The 15,758-nt window shown below is 46.2% G+C and overlaps 1 long non-coding RNA gene across 1 annotated transcript in view; it reads left to right on the forward strand.

The window, feature by feature from the left end:
* The window catches only part of LOC109306357, a 16,389-nt gene extending 7,528 nt beyond the window's left edge, over positions 1 to 8,861 (forward strand). The window contains exon 3 of the long non-coding RNA XR_002099959.1: positions 8,779 to 8,861. This is a non-coding gene — a long non-coding RNA (uncharacterized LOC109306357). The remainder of the gene's footprint in view (positions 1 to 8,778) is intronic.
* Positions 8,862 to 15,758: the final 6,897 nt, after the last annotated feature.

Below are 15,758 nucleotides of genomic sequence, written 5' to 3' on the forward strand. Positions count from 1 at the left end.
ACTGGTGTGGGAGACTTATTGAGGGGTGGGTCTAAATTACGCCTAAGAGACCCCTTAAGTCTGCGGACTAAGGGAGACTTTACTTTTTGCCCCCTTGACTTGGGGAAGTGCCCCAAGTGCCTGTACCGGGTCAAGTACCCGTCGGACTATTAGGTCTGTGTTTCCCCAAGGACACAGGGCCGAGTCAGTCCCTTCTCGGGGTGGTGGCGGCACGTTACCCCCAGACTAGTGAGTGTGCTCCGGGAGAGGGGTTGGCCAAGCATAAGGCGCTCCCAGGGAGGCACTTGGAGTCTGGAAGGTGGTTGGGCGCAGGGAGGTGGGCAGCTCAATGCAGGAGCGCCCCCTACTGGCCCATCACACCCCTCTCCCCCACATCTGTTTCTCCCCCATTGACTGCCTCAATTTGCTTTTTCACTGACCGGCTTTCTCGCATACTGGCCCTGGCTTCTTTTCTATTCCATCCAGGAAGAGCACAGACCAACTGCAGACTTCCTCAGCTTGAAGAAGGGTGTTTGTACCCAAAAGCTTGCAGTGAAGAATTTTTCCAACTATTTTAGTTGGTCTAATAAAATATATCAGATTTACTTAAAGAAACTCGCCTGCCTTTCATTAGTCCTGTGCTCATTAGTGTGAAATGGACATCTCTTTCTTGTGTCAGATTCATCACATCCTTCCTGAGCACCTTGACAGAGCTTCCACTGGTTCCCTGGAAGTACTTTCTACACCTGAGTTCATGTTCACCTGAGCTCACATTGCCACACCTGAGCTGATGTTTCCAGCTAGAGTTAAAACCAGTCTGTGGGGCTATGAAATAGGAGCTAGACTACCAGGAGCTGTTAACACAGAATTGCAGAAGAAAGGATGGCTTGATTAGTGGGGCCATTAAAAAAGACGGGTAGTATAAGAGTGGTACTGTAGCTGGGCTGGTCCAGAAATTATATGAGGGGCAAGCATTTCTTAAGGTGATCTTTTTTATTGGACCAACTGTGTAGCTGGGATAAAGTTAAACAAGCTTTTGAATGCAAGATATAATTTGAAGGAGAGAGGGTCATTAACAGCTGCCGAGTGAAGAGTTTAGAAGGATGATAAGCCAGGAAGTCAGCTGACTCCCTCATTGCTACCTGAATAGAAATGCTGCTGCCACTCCCAGGCAGTTAGTTTAAAGTTTGGTTGGGGGGGTACAACTACAACACTGCACCCCCCTGGATCTGCTCCTGAGAAAGGTGTCTGTATTGACACCTCATGATTTCGATGTATTTGTGGACCTAGCAAGTAGGGCTCCATGCCCCTGCATGGCTGTCCCCTTGGCTGGTGGTTTTTTGTAAGCCATGCACAGCAATCTGTGCATGAAGAAATTGGGGAGCTCCACAGGGGTGTAATGGGAATCCACATCTTCTCCTACCTGCTGCCCAAGATAACATGGGTTTACAGGTAGTCCCACCAGGAAGCGGCAGGGCATCGGGAAATACTCGGCACTGCTGGGTATGACTAATGCAAGCCAAAGCAGAGTACTGTTGTACAGAGTGGAGGGGTGGGGGGGCGCAAAGTCACATAGACTGCTCTATCCCTTACTGCTATTGCCAAGGGTCAGAAAAACTGTTCCTGTAAGCAGAGGCGGATTAAGATTAATTGGGGCCCTAGGCTTGGGAGCCCCCTCCCACAACCCAGAGGCCTGCCCCCCTACCTCCTGAGCCCTCCCCAACCCATGCCCTGCCCCACAGCTATAGGCTCTGTCCCTGGCAGGCGTAGCAGGAGCAGCAGCCACAGCCACAGCAAGTCGTGCTGCCCCCCAGGCCCAAGGGAAGAGCTGCAGCCACCCCCGCCTGCAGCTCCACACTGGAACTGAAGCCTGGGACCACTTGCACAGGACCCTGCACAACATCACCCTGTGGCCAGGCAATGCTAGGAGTATAGAGCCGCTGGGTGTATGCAGCACGGCCTGAGCTCTGGGGGCAGCCCCTCACCCTGCTGCAGCTCAGTCCGGCTGCAGCAGCACCTGACAAACATGCAGGATCATGGCCAGGATGGGAGTTGGCTGTATGAGCAGGTCCCAGCCATGCACTGCGCCTGGCTCTGCTCCCTGCCAGCAGCAGCTCCGGCTACTCCTAGGGCTCCAGCATGGTCCCACCCAATGCCCCACCTAGTCCATAGCAGCCACTGCCTGCCACATCATACATGCCCGGCCCGGCCCAGCTGCCAATTTCCTCTGAGCCGAGCTGCCCCCGCTCCCTCTCATGCCCGCCATCCAGGCATCTAGGGGCCTGTTTGGCAGGATCCCCTGAACCTGGGCTCAGTTGGCCCACATGTTAATCTGCGTATGCCTATAAGGTAGCAGGAGTCAGGGTTGGATCACCATTTTTAACAGAAAGTGTGAAACACAAATGACAAAGAATGATGGCCTCAGGAGGAATGTTTTGCAGTCAAAAGCTTGTCTAATGTTATCCCAACCATACAGTTGGTCCAATAAAAGATACCACTTACAGAATTTCTTGCCTCTTGCATAATTCCTGGACCATCATGGTCGCAACATTACTCTAACACTACCTTGAACACAAATAAAATAGTAAAAATCACTCACATTGCTACAGCCAGCAACTACATGTGACAAGAATAGAGGTTAGGGGAGAAGACCTTTAAAATGGATGACAGGTCTGCCTTGTATTAGGTCTCAGGCAGAAGCAAGTGTCACTGACCTGCCAGATAGTTTTCTGACTACATAGCCATTACTTGACTTCTCCTGGTCAAAGGCCTGATGTGCTGCTGAAGTATGTCCTCTTATTGGGCCTATGTCCTCTTATTGGGCCTATGTTTTGCTGGGCTTTTGTTGTAAGACACTGGTGGCTGTTGGCACACATGAACACTTTCATTTACATTAGGAAAGCCCTTACAAAACAAATACCAGTGTCCTGGTTTGGTCTAAGTACCTCTTATTCCCATTTATGGGTGACTACCGAAGTATATTTATATTTAGCTTGGATGCTGATGGCATTCAGAGGCTTAATGCAGATTAATGGTTTTTGACCTTAACAGGTTGCTAACCAATAAGCTCAATGTTGTCTTCAACTTTATAATGAAGTAACTATTTGATATTTTCAGTTTTTTCTTCTGTTTTGGTATTCTGGCCTTTAGCTCTTTTGAAACTATTGAAGGGTTAATCTGACTGAAAAACCTTTTAGATGTTGGCACCCATGTTTTTGTCCTGCTTCCCATAAAGCTTAGTAAAGCAACGTGAGGAATATTAAATTCAATGCTAAGTATGGATTTCCTGAATACACAGTTTTAAAGTATGTCCTATATGCATTTTCTGCTAATGGGTTTGATTGTATATAGAAAACACATTGTGTGATGGGGTGGAACGGATTTATTAAATTGAGAATTCTTGAAATGAGTCATTAACAATGAGTCATTGTTAATTTTGAACTATTATATGTTATTCACTCGCATAGAATTTGACTGGGAGTAAGCTACAATTTATAAGGTACAATGTACAAAGCTACATTTAAGTTCAATGTGTTGTGTAACAGCTACCTTAAAAAAGAAATAGTAATAGTACTGTTGACAGCATGCATTACACATATCAGGTTATTTGGTGCTTTTCTTATGACATGTCTACACAACAAAATTACTGTGCTGGCAGACACTCCAAACAGCTCTGTACAGATTTGCTCCCAAACTGGAAGCACATTCATATGGCACTGGGGACAGACTAATTTGCACCATTAAAGAATAAGGTCACTTCCTGGGAAATGGCATTGGGAAGCTTATCCAGGGCCAGCCCACAATTTTTGGGGCCCCCTGCAAGATATAGCGTTGGGGCCCCCGATCCATCAAAAAATCAAAATTGTGGTTAATTGCAGTATAAACTCACTGAAATAAAATAGTCGGGGCTGGGCTGTGCACATGTGGACTACACTGTGGGGTGAAGGCAGCATGTGCTGGGGATGCCTGGGTTCCCTCCCCAGGGCTGAGGTGGAAGCAGAGCTGGAAACTCCTCCTCTGCTCGACCAGGAAGGGGGTCCCTGCCTGAATCAAGCCCTTTAAACATGGCATGGGCAACAGGGGGAAGTGGGGCATGTCCTCTTGGCTGCAGGCCCACCATGTGGCCACAGGTTCCACAGGATAGGATGAGCTGGCCCTGAGCTCACGCACGTACAGCAGCACGACACATTTAAGGATGCCACCACTACAAATGGCAAGCTTGCTATATAGATATAACCTTGAAGTTTGAACACCTGGGGTCAAATAATTATGGGAGAAACTTAACTTTCCGAGACCTGAGTTTCCTCTTCTTTCCTTTTGTCTCTTTTTTTTCTTTAAGTTTCTGGCTTCATGGTTGTTGGGAAAAAAAACATGAAAATATAAGCTGGCTGTACTCTCAAGGTTCATAAAGCAGAAGGTAAAGAAAAAGTACCTATTTTTAAATGCAAAGATTTTAAAACTAAACTGATGTGGGGCTGGGGAGGAAGGAAGCTAAATTATGCACAATCGAAACTGAAAATGAAGAAGTCTCCTGTTGATAATTTCAGTGCCCATCTGTACTCTTCTCAGGCAGCCTTTTAAGCAGACAGAACACTGACACAAATTAGAGATGAATGATATTAATGTGCTCATCACTCTGTAAGGCACTTGGGGGGGTTTGCTATTTTGGAGATTTTTTCTTTGCATAAGTGTTTCCATATTTGTTGGGTCCAATCAAATTTTCTTTATTACTGAACATGTGTCAGACACAATTCATCTTCATCCAGCCAAATCTGGCATCTGCTCCTTTTAAATACAACATTCTTTTCTCTGGCACATAGTGGAACCTAACATAGTTTTTTGTTTTATTGGTTGCCATTTTCTTCCTAAATGAACAGATCATCGATAATTACTTCCAACGCATCCAGATACTCAAAAGTTTGAGGCATGATGCTTTGTTGCATTTCTGATCCTGTGGTAAACCTGAAAGGAAGTCATGTAAAACATACCAACCAGAAGGGAAATTGAAGGTGCAGTGTCACACCTACATCCATCCTTGGTTTGCATATGTAACCCGGGCGGTACCCCCTCTCCAATTGAAGGGATCAAAGCATATGCACAAGCGCTGTGGGGGGTGTAGGGACTCTCCTCCCACTACAGAGCAGAGCCAGACCACCAATGGGGACTTAACCATATACCTTTTAATGAAGGAACAATACTGGGAACATAACCAGTATAAACCAGGGGATATAGGGGACACTACAATGCCCCGAAGGGGCAGGATTCAACAAAGATTACCACTTACAATCATAGTCATATTCATCCATTTGACAAAAGTCAGGGTTAACCAAACTGTAAAACACAAACAGCAGAACAAATAATACTGCTTGGCATTACTGGAAATACAAAAGGCACAAAACACAAAATGTCAAATTACAAAGAATATAGGGCCTAGGTACCTGGAGGGGGAGAAAGAGGGAAAACACAACGGCCCCTTTCCACTGCAAGAAGAATTTCTCCCTGTTAGCTCACTCACCCCAAGTCACCAAAGCTGGGACTTTAACTTGGATCTTCCACAGGGTAGGCAGAAACGCTACTACACTGCCACCAGTGCTGGCACTGCTCTAGCCTGCTAGGGGTCTTGACCTTCCAGGAGCCTCGGCCTCACCTCGGGCTGCCTGGCCTCTGATTGAAGGAGCTGGAAGCAGAGCTGGGAACCTCTCAGGTCGCTGCTCAGATCCTTGCTGGAGTGAGAGGAGCCTCTCCTGCTGGCTGTAGCCTCTCCTCGGGGATCGTGGAGCCCAGTGGGGAGCCTCTCCTGCTGGCCACATGCTGCGCTGCTGAGGGTCCCAGTTTTGCCTACAGGTCCCACTCCCTCAGGCTCTTCTGGGGCAACTGCTCCTGCCCTGTTGGCTCAGCTCTTTGAATCTACTTCCCTGTCGTCCCTCACTGGTCTCTCTTGAGTCAGCCACGCTGCCCCTTTTATTCCCCTCCAGGTGACCCAAGGGGCCAATTAGGGGACATGGAGGGTGAGTCTCTGGGGCTGGATTGGTGAGGAAAGGGAATCCCAAGTCCTCCAATCATCTTTTGCCCCTTCAAAACCCCTGGGCTAAGTCACTGCCAGCTAGCCCGTAACATATATAACAGTGAAAATAATTATTAAATGCTAAAGTCTAGACATGACCTCCTCAACAGTTGCAGGGTAGTGGTGGTTTGTGATGACTTCATTCAGATATTTTAGAATAACACAAAATACTTGTCCCATTTGCATTCTGAGGGCATCTTCATTTGTTCAGTAGCATCTGATTTTACTTTCCAGTCAAGTTGAGTTTCCACTTTATCTTTCTATGCTAATAAAACTAAGTTGGACCTGTATCAGTTTGATGTATAATTTTTAATATATCTCAGGAGTTCAGAGTTCCTCAGTCTCTTTAATAGCACTTTTAGTATCGTGTTCAGTGAAAAGATACATTTTAATTTGGGAACTTCAGTTTTCACTAAACCTGTACACATCTACTCTTTATTTGTTGCTTTGATGTCAAGTCAGACCACAGCCTCTAATTACCCTGACTGTTAGCCATTCATATTCTTACAACTTCACTGATAAGTGTTTTCACCTGGGAGTGTGGGGTTCTGCAACAAGGGCTGGAGAAATTGGTAAGAATAGAGCAAGGTACTTAACTGCCCTGTAGTGACACCATGAAAGAGAGAGAGAAGAAAGTATTTTATATCTTTAAAAATTGGCTTCTCACAATTGACTTTGGAACTATAAAATTTAACACACATGTACCACACACACAAAATGTATAAGCATTTTGTACTGCAAAGTATTCTAGTTTTATATTGTTTTAGTTTGAATATTACTGGGTCTAATATGTGTTTTCTTTGCTGTATCTTGTCTGTTTCTTAATCTGAAATAAATGTGTCAGCACATAGGCAGGATAGACCTTTTGTCTAGAACTGATCCATCTGTTTACTATAAACAAGAAAACTTGGTTTCTTGTCACTAAAGCGGGTGGAGGAGGTTGGAAACAGACCCCTACCCTAATTGGCTAACTGGGCAGTGTTCTTTTTTCAAATTAATTGGCTATGAGAAAAAAAAAAACTAGAAGCCTGGTGACCACTGATTGGGTACTTGGGGTAACATCACCCCAGGTACATAAGAAGAGGGAGCTGAGGGGGGAGGCTCCAGATGGAGAAACCAAGGTGAAAGGGAACTTTCAGGTACAGGGGAGTGAGAGTCTCTGAGTCTGGGACTCCTTTCCTCTCCCTTTCTTTGTCTCCTCTTTTTTCCAGGGTTTTGAAATAATACTGTGGGGGGTATTCATTCCTAGAGCAAAACACCAGGATTAGAGTCTGGTTAAGGATTTGGAGCCTACTCCCTGCTGTGACTGTAGCAGTTCTTGGGCCTCTGTACACACCACAAAACTGGCCTTTAAAGCAGCTTAAATGCCTTTTGCACCACTTTAATGGCATTGTTGTTTGCATGCTTGGCAACGTATTCTACTTTAAATGATTTTGTAACATAGCAAGATAAAACACCTCAAGGTGTTCTAGTTTGCCAGCTAACAAAATGCAACAGTGCACAGGGTGCTGGAAGCTGATGTGCTTGGGGAAGTTCGGGCTTGGCAGGTTTCCAGCACCTCATGCACCACCCCTGCCACCTTCTCCTGCTGCCAGCATACCCAGCCGCCCTCCTGCCACCTTGCCTCTCTGCCTCAAAGGCAAGTCATCCTTTCCTGGGCAGTCCCACGCAGCAGGAAGGTGTTGGGAATGGTACAGGGGTGATGGAGCTTACCTGCATCTCCCGCAGCAGGGGAAGAGGGGGAGGGGGGATCGCACAGCCCCTCAGCTGCGGGGGGCCCTGATGCTTTCCTCTATGGCAGTGGCACCTCCCAGGTGGCACCTGCCCACTGGCACCTGGCCTGGGTGGTCCCTGGAGGTGCCACAGCTGCAGAGGGAAGAACCCCATGCAGTTCAGAGGGTGTGCAACCCAGTGGCAGCCCATGCAGGCAGGTTCAAAAAAGAAAAGAAAATGGTCAAGGAGCCTGATTGATTTTTTTTTTTCTCTCAGAGTCTACCTGTCTGCCTGAGATGTACGGGGGCCCGGTGCTTCCTTCCACAGCTGCGGGGTGGAGTTGCACTTCCCCCCGGGATCACCTGGGCCAGCGGGGGATAAGGGGGCGCCGCCTGGGGGGTGCTGCCACCGCAGAGGGAAGCCACCATTCAATTTAGGGAGAACTAAACTGAATTAAACCCCCACTGTGTGTACAACCATCCCTATTTCAGCCTAGCTAGGTAGCTGAGCCTATATGTAGTTCAGGACCAGAAACCAATATAGGCCTGGCTCCCCATCTGTTGAGTTCTTTTGCAGTTTTTTCCCCAGCTGGAGCTGTGGGGTTTGGACTAGGAATTTTGGAGTGCAGTCACCTTCCCAAAGCCACCACATGAAAGTGGAGATTGCTGCTCTATGGCTTCCCAGGGAACAATGAGCGGCACTGCAGAAGGACCCATGCTCACTAGCAGCTCCCTGAGATGCAGTGAAACTCAAGGAGCAGCTTATAGGACTCTCCTGCTGAGTAGTAGGTATAGGAGCACCGGCCCCCCAGGACTAACCCTTGGGTAAGCCCCCATGTTTCAGACTGCCAGGGCATGAGTGGAGTCTCCCTCAAAAGGGGTACAAACTAGAGCCTGTAGTTGGTAGTGTTTAAAATTGTATTTGGTGTTTTCTTTGCCTTTATTTTTTGTAATAAATCTATCCTTGTGTTTCCACTGCTTGCAAGGAGGGAGTTTTGTTTATGACACCACAGCCAAATTCAGTGATCCCAGATTTCTGGGCTGGGGCTCGAGCCACAGTAAAAACATATTGGATACCCTGAAATTTGAACCCAGCCCTTGTTGCTGCACACTGGTGCTGGGCAGAAGAGTTACATACATAATTATAGGGTTATCGTAGGGTATCAATATTGAGTCAACACTCATTCTGTTCAGGGAGGTGGCAGGAAGTGGAAGGTGTTATTATTTGTTACTGTTCTGCGTAGTTCATGCAGTGACTCCTAAAAACACTTTACTGTTACAGAGCAGTTTGATGCTTGTCCTACATAAAGACAACTGCCACTTCTTGCCCTACATAAACACAACTGCTTATTGGAGGTGAGAAGTCAGGAGAGAAAGGTATGTGGGTCTTTGCACCTATCTGTATTGAGATGACAAGGCAAGCATATTGGAAAATAAGAGTCTTCAGTGAGATCTTCAAAAGTGCTCTGTACTTTTGAAAATCAGCCTCTCTGTTGGGGTACCAGCAGTTTGCTGCTTCATGTTGGCCAATTCCCCTGGTTCACTTGCAAGTAACTGAAGTGGCTTTTGGGCTGGCTTAGATGTGAATTTATTTAAACACTGCAGCCCCAGAGGAACCTCTATTCATTTAAGTCCTGAGAGAGGTTAAATTATTTTCATGATTAATTATTAAAACATTTATGCAACACAGTAATTTAATAGTGCTTTACAAAACTAAGGTTACATTGTGCAAAGACATTTTAGGCAAAACTCCTAATTGATTTTAGTGGGAACTTCTGCTTAACACTGTCTGAAATTTACAATATATGAGGCTCACTTTGCACTTAGTTATGCTGATGCAAATATGGAACAGACTCATTCAATTAGTACGTACATCTGGAACAGAAGTAGGCCTTGATAATAATTCATAATTCAGAAATTCCCATTTAAAATCTGTTGTAAAATAAAGTCAAGGTTGAGAAGATAAAATGCATTAAAGAATTCTTGTAATTGTTCCCAGACCATGCAGTATATCCCATTTCCTTGCTAAGTACCCTAGCACTAAGCTGCTGGGAAAAGGTGGGCACATCCTCCTCCTTGCACCAAAGTCAGAGCTGCTTTCAGTTAGATGTCTTGTCACTGCTTGCTCTGGATCCAGATATGACAGGATCTTATTAGGCTGCCCATTGAGAAAATAGGACAGATCTGTACCATCCCAGAGTAAAATAAAATCATTGTCCTGAGGCAAGACACATATTTTCTGGGAAGCAGCTATTAAGTGTACTTAACAATGGAATAGCATCTGGGCCCTATTTTTCCAGTTTCAAAGTTCACTTGACACTTACAGATCATGGTCAGAAATGCCCAGATCTCAACAGTGAAGATCAGCCAGGTGCCTAGCTTATGCTTTAGGTTTTGTCAGGATCCATGTCTCTTTAATCTTCAGCGCCCAATTGAACAGGTATTCTTAAAACACCCCTACCCTGTTCAGGCCTTACACAAAACAAAGTTGGGGGAAACACAGTCCCTTTCTAACAATATCGCCATTTTTAGACTCTCAACAAAGAAGTGGAAAACTCTTGCTCAAGTCATTCCTCTGCCTGAGAGGCATGAACTTTCTTTTCCTACCTGCGTCTCCTAGCAGGCTATTCTGCAGAGGGACTCTCACTTGTTTAAGCTAATCCATTTTGCATGAAATTCTTTGGGTCAGAGAAAGAAAGAGAGTGAACATGACTCAAAATTAGTTAGTGCATTCATCTGGAAGTGAGGAAGTGGAGCAGATCCCTGTCTCTGCTCCAATGAATATTTATTTCATATTAAATATTCATTGGAATCAGGACTAGAGCTCAGTTCTCCTCGTCACTGTTCAGGTGAGTGCCCTAATCACTAATATATAAAGCCATGGTCATTCATCCATCCACAGTCTCTCAGTCTCTGACCCAATGCATATTTAATTATTTCCTGTACAGTGAAACAGTTACAGGGATCAGGGATTCTGAGATTCCCACTCCAGATCCAGAATACTCTATAGGTCTGCTGGTTGGAAAATTCACCGAGATACAGATTTAAATTCCTTTAGACAGGGGAAAGACTTGAATGTAGGGGCGCTTGTACACACTATGGGTTTTAATCCTCATTAAATTAAGTAGGTTTATAACATTTGAACTTGTTTATTTTGGAGTGTTGCATCTGTGTTTGCACACACTAGGTTTTTGAATGAATTAAGCCTTGGAGCATTGCATCTGGGTTTACATGCACTAGGTTTTTGAACAAATTAAGCCTGGTCCCCAGCTGGTGCCACAGGATAGCAGGACTGTTGAGCATTGCCCCCATGGCCTGGGGCCCCCTACCACACCTAACATGCAGCTGTGGAAGCAGGGAGTCAGCAAACTGCACAAGAGAAAAAAAACCAGAACCAATTCAAAAGCAAAAGCAGTTCAAAGGAATGAACTACAAAAAAGTCACAGTACCATCTGGGGGACAAAGAGGTTCATTACATGTCTTTGAGTTCCTTTGTGTTTGTACACAATGAATCCATGGATGCAACACCAGTGAGCCAAACTAAACTACGTCTCAGGAATTTTAGTTTTAAGTGCTGGAAACACTTTCAAAGTGTCCGGAAAACCCACTTGTGCAAACAGTCATGCAGTTGCAGTGCAAGAAAGGGCAAAAACCGTGGTGTGTACAAAGGCCCTAGATATCCCATTACCTGGGTGGGTGCAACAACCACTGGACTCCCATGTAAAAAGATACTTTTTCCATCTATCCCACTCCTAATACTAGAAGAAGGTTCAGGATTGTGAACTGGAGATTGCACTGGAGGTCACATACAGTATGGTTGGGTCTTAAGACATACCCGTTCTTTTTACCATTTTCTGTTGGCTAACATAGGTGGCTCCCTGTTCTGTATGCTGGATTTTGTGGATCCCATTCTCTGTTTCCTAGCTCATTCCAGATGTTGTTTGTTTTACACTGGGTTCTAGATTTCACTTTGGAAGCCAGGCAACAAAAAGATCTGGATTTAGCTCCAGGTGTGTGACACAGCTGTGGCTTCTACAACCTAAACGTGCCTACATCCTTAGAATAATGGAATTATGGAAAACTAGGGCTGAAAGAAACCTTAGCAGACCATTGAGCCTTATCTATATATGGATCTAGTCCTCTAGGATTTTTTTGAAAGGGACTAATGTATTTATTCTGTGAATATGACAATTGCATTCAGCAAAGGTGTAAGGTACCCCACAAGATAATGAAGGTCAATTAGCCATCAGAGATTGTTTCTTAAATGAGAATACATATGATTTTTTATTTTTGACAATGCTGTTTTTCTTTTAAGTAGAATATAGTCTTATCCTCTCTCTCTCCATTAAGTTATTCATCTGGGAATACATTTCTTTCCAGATTCATCCCTCACTAAATATGCTTAGTCAGTTGTTTTTATTACTGTCCCACATAAATATGTTTCAAATATGCCTTTGGGAGTTATCTGAGGCTTAGGTCATTAATTCATGTCATTCTCTTTTCAAAGCCTCATGAAGCCCAGCTCATGGTGTTAGGTTACATCCTTGTTTTACTAAATTGTCAGAAACAGTCAAAGACTATACTCATATCCAGGACTTTTCATAATTCAGTTTAACAATTTTTTTTGTAATGCCAGTTAAAAGTAAATCTTACTGAACTATTAAAGAAGGTCACTGGAGAAAGTTAACATGGCTGGGATGAGTGACTGAACCAGGGACTAGATACAGCTGGAATGATCTGACTCACTATCTAAAATATCAAACTTATGCCCATTGTAACTGAAAGAGATACTGGGGATCTCTTCTGAATGAAATTGTAAACTTTCATTTGAAAAAACAATCTTGTATCTTGAAGGCATGATGTTGTGAAAAGACCTACAGAGATTGCAGGTGTAGCCAGAACCTGCCCATGTCTCCTGTTTCTAGGTATAATGGGAAACCAGCAAAATGTACACGTTATCAGCCAATAGCCAATGTTAAAAAAAATTATAGTCTGACATTAGACCAGAATATTGAACAGAAACAGCTGATGGATGACTGCTGGTCATGACACAGCCGGACAGATGCAGAGGGCTCACTGGGCTGGGCTGGACATGCTATGTCTCTGTGGGTGGGCAGCAGCACTGGGAGGGGTGGCTGCGGGGGGGGGCTAAGATTAATTTTGGGGGGCTATAGCCCCCAGGGCCCTCCCAGTGCCGCTGCCCACAAAGGCACAGCACAGCACAGTGCTCCTGGCCCAGCCCAGCCCCAACTGCCTCCCCCGCTAGGTGGGACATGACTCTCCCAGCCTGGCTCAGCCCCCTGCCTCCCAGATGCAGCACCACCTGGCCCGCCCCCCTCCCTCAGGCACAGTGCGGCTCTCTCAGCCCAACCCCAGCCCTGCGGGCCCCTCCCTGCAGCCGCATTGGTGGAGGGGCCCCACTTCCAGATCCCTAGGAAGGAAATGTGAAAGCCACAGTTTTAAACTTGGCACCAAAGATGGGCGTGGAGTTTAAAACCGAGGCTTTCACTTCCTTGCTGATTAGGATCCCAGCTGGCCCAGGCATTAATCCACCTATGCATGTTACCCAGGTCATGTGACAGTAAGGTAGGGCTGCTCTGCAGACATAAGGTGACCAAGGATGCAACCCTACACAACCAGTGCCTCTGAATGGTTGACTTACAGGAGAGCAGGGTTGGGGTGAGCCCAGCCAGCTCTGAGCTGCAGTGAGGCAAAGAGCGCCCCAGTGGAGCTCTTTCAGTGGAGCCTTCCCTTCCACCCCGCCTCCCCACCCCTGTGTCTGCAGACCCTGGCTGAAGCGGGGTGCCAGGCGAGGGGAGGGGGTGTTCCCACCCCCTCCCCTTCTGCTTCTCTGAGGCAAATAGCTGAGCAGGTGGCAGTGCTAAGGCAATCCCAGCCCAGCTCCAGGCTTCATGGGAGCACAAAGCTCCCCAGTGTGGATTTTGTACCGCACCCCAGCTGGGGGGGCTGGTGTCAGGTGGGGGATGCATTCTCAGAGGTAGGCCCTGGGGAGTAGCTGGGGGCTGGGAGGCGATTGTCTGCTGGCTCTACACGCCCTGCTGCCGATAGCAGGTTTGTATCCAGCAGCCAGCCAGGCCTGCACTGCCATTGAGCTGGGTTCAGCAGCCTTAGGCAGCGTGGCCATGAGGGGTGGTGCACACGAGCACCTCCAGGCTCCTGGCCTGGGTCTGTGCAGGCTTCTTCCTGTCTTGGCCACTTGAACACTGTGCGTCAGTTCAGTTTGTTATTGATTCACTATATGCATCTTAGGAAAACTTGTTCAGATTGAATCAATTTTGCCAAGGGCTTTTTGAACCTCTGTACTTAGAGCTTAGAGCAGTCATGTATTGGCTATCTAACATTAACGCTGCTCAATATTATGCACCACTTAGTGTAGCCAAAGGGTAATGTGTAACAAGACCCTAAGAAACTTCTAATACTGCTTGAATAGGAGACTGAGTCTCATCATTGTGGATTATAATTTGGCCAAGCTATGTAAGTCTGCCATCTCCTGTTTGGATTGTAGAAGTACAATTTGTTTGGGTGGCATCAGTCCTAAAAACACTGCAGCTGTGGCAGAATACAGTAGAACTGTCCTTCAGTTGCCCAGGTTACTCTTAGAAGATCACTGCAATGCTCTGGTTTTTCCACTAGTTCTGCCTACAAAAATAACATTTAATAAAAGGCATTCATCCTTGTGTGTCATGTTCTGGGCCCAGGAAAAAAGACCTCATAACCCTCTTGGATTTTGGCTACAATCTGCATACTTGATCCTTAGGAACAACTGTATCATCTACCAGAAAATATAAACTTTTTTGTTCAGCATACAAGAGTTTCTTGGGAGCTGGCAGCTGCCAGCAGAAAAATCCATTTCAGGAACTAAGAGCTCCCACAGACCTCATTACACTGTGTAGAGAATGCAAAGCACATTTCTATCTTCAACTTTTTCTGCCCTAAAGACAAGTCATTAAACTGTACATGCAATTTTGCCTTAAAGCTAGCAAATGAGACTCAGATTTTCAAAGAAATGATTCTGTGGAGTTAACTCCTTTAGGCTTCTTTGAAAATCTCAGTCAGAACAAAGAGGAAACCTCAGGTGACAGATGTTAGTTTCTATATCCAGTTTTCTACTGGATCTTGCTCAGGGGAGGTGCACCTAGGCCAAGGGTCAGGGAGGATCTAGTCAGGGAACTTCTGGAGGGAGTGGATGTATTCAAATCAGCTGGTCCGGATGATCTCCACCCCTGAGTGCTGAGGAAATTAGCAGAGGTCATTGTGGGACCCCTGGCACGGCTTTACAAGCACTCGTGGTGCTCTGGTGTGGTGCCAGAGGACTGGAAGAGGGCCAGTGTGGTTCCCGTTTTCAAAAAAGGGAGGAAGGAGGACCCAGGAAACTATGAGCCTGTTAGTCTTACCTCGATCCTCGGTAAGCTTTTTGAGAGCATTATCATAGCACATGTCCACGAGGAACCAGCAGGTGAGCTTATGCTTAGGGGCAACCAACACAGGTTCATTAGAGGCAGGTCCTGTCAGACCAACCTGGTGGCCTTCTACGACCAGGTCACCAAATCCTTAGATGCAGGGGTAGCAGTGGACATAGTCTTTCTGGGCTTTAGGAAGGCCTTTGACACGGTCTCTCATCCCATTTTCATTAAAAAACTGGGGGACTGTGGTGTCAACACCTACACAGTCAAATGGGTCGCCAACTGGCTGGAGGCTGCACCTACAGAGTGGTGGTGGTGGACACGTCATTTTTGACCTGGAGGGATGTGGGCAGCAGGGTCCCCCAGGGCTCAGTCCTCGGGCCTGCACTTTTCAACATCTTCACCAGTGACTTGGACGAGAGGGTAAAAAGCACCCTGTTCAAATTTGTAGACGACACTAAGATGTGAGGGGAAGTGGGCACACTGGAAGGGAGGAATAGGTTGCAATCAGACCTAGACAGGTTACAGGGGTGGGCGGATGATAACAGGATGGGATTCAACACTGACAAGTGCAAGGTG

This window comes from Crocodylus porosus, unplaced genomic scaffold (genome assembly GCF_001723895.1).
Source record: "Crocodylus porosus isolate Cpor-Errol unplaced genomic scaffold, CroPor_comp1, whole genome shotgun sequence".
NCBI classification, from domain to species: domain Eukaryota; kingdom Metazoa; phylum Chordata; order Crocodylia; family Crocodylidae; genus Crocodylus; species Crocodylus porosus.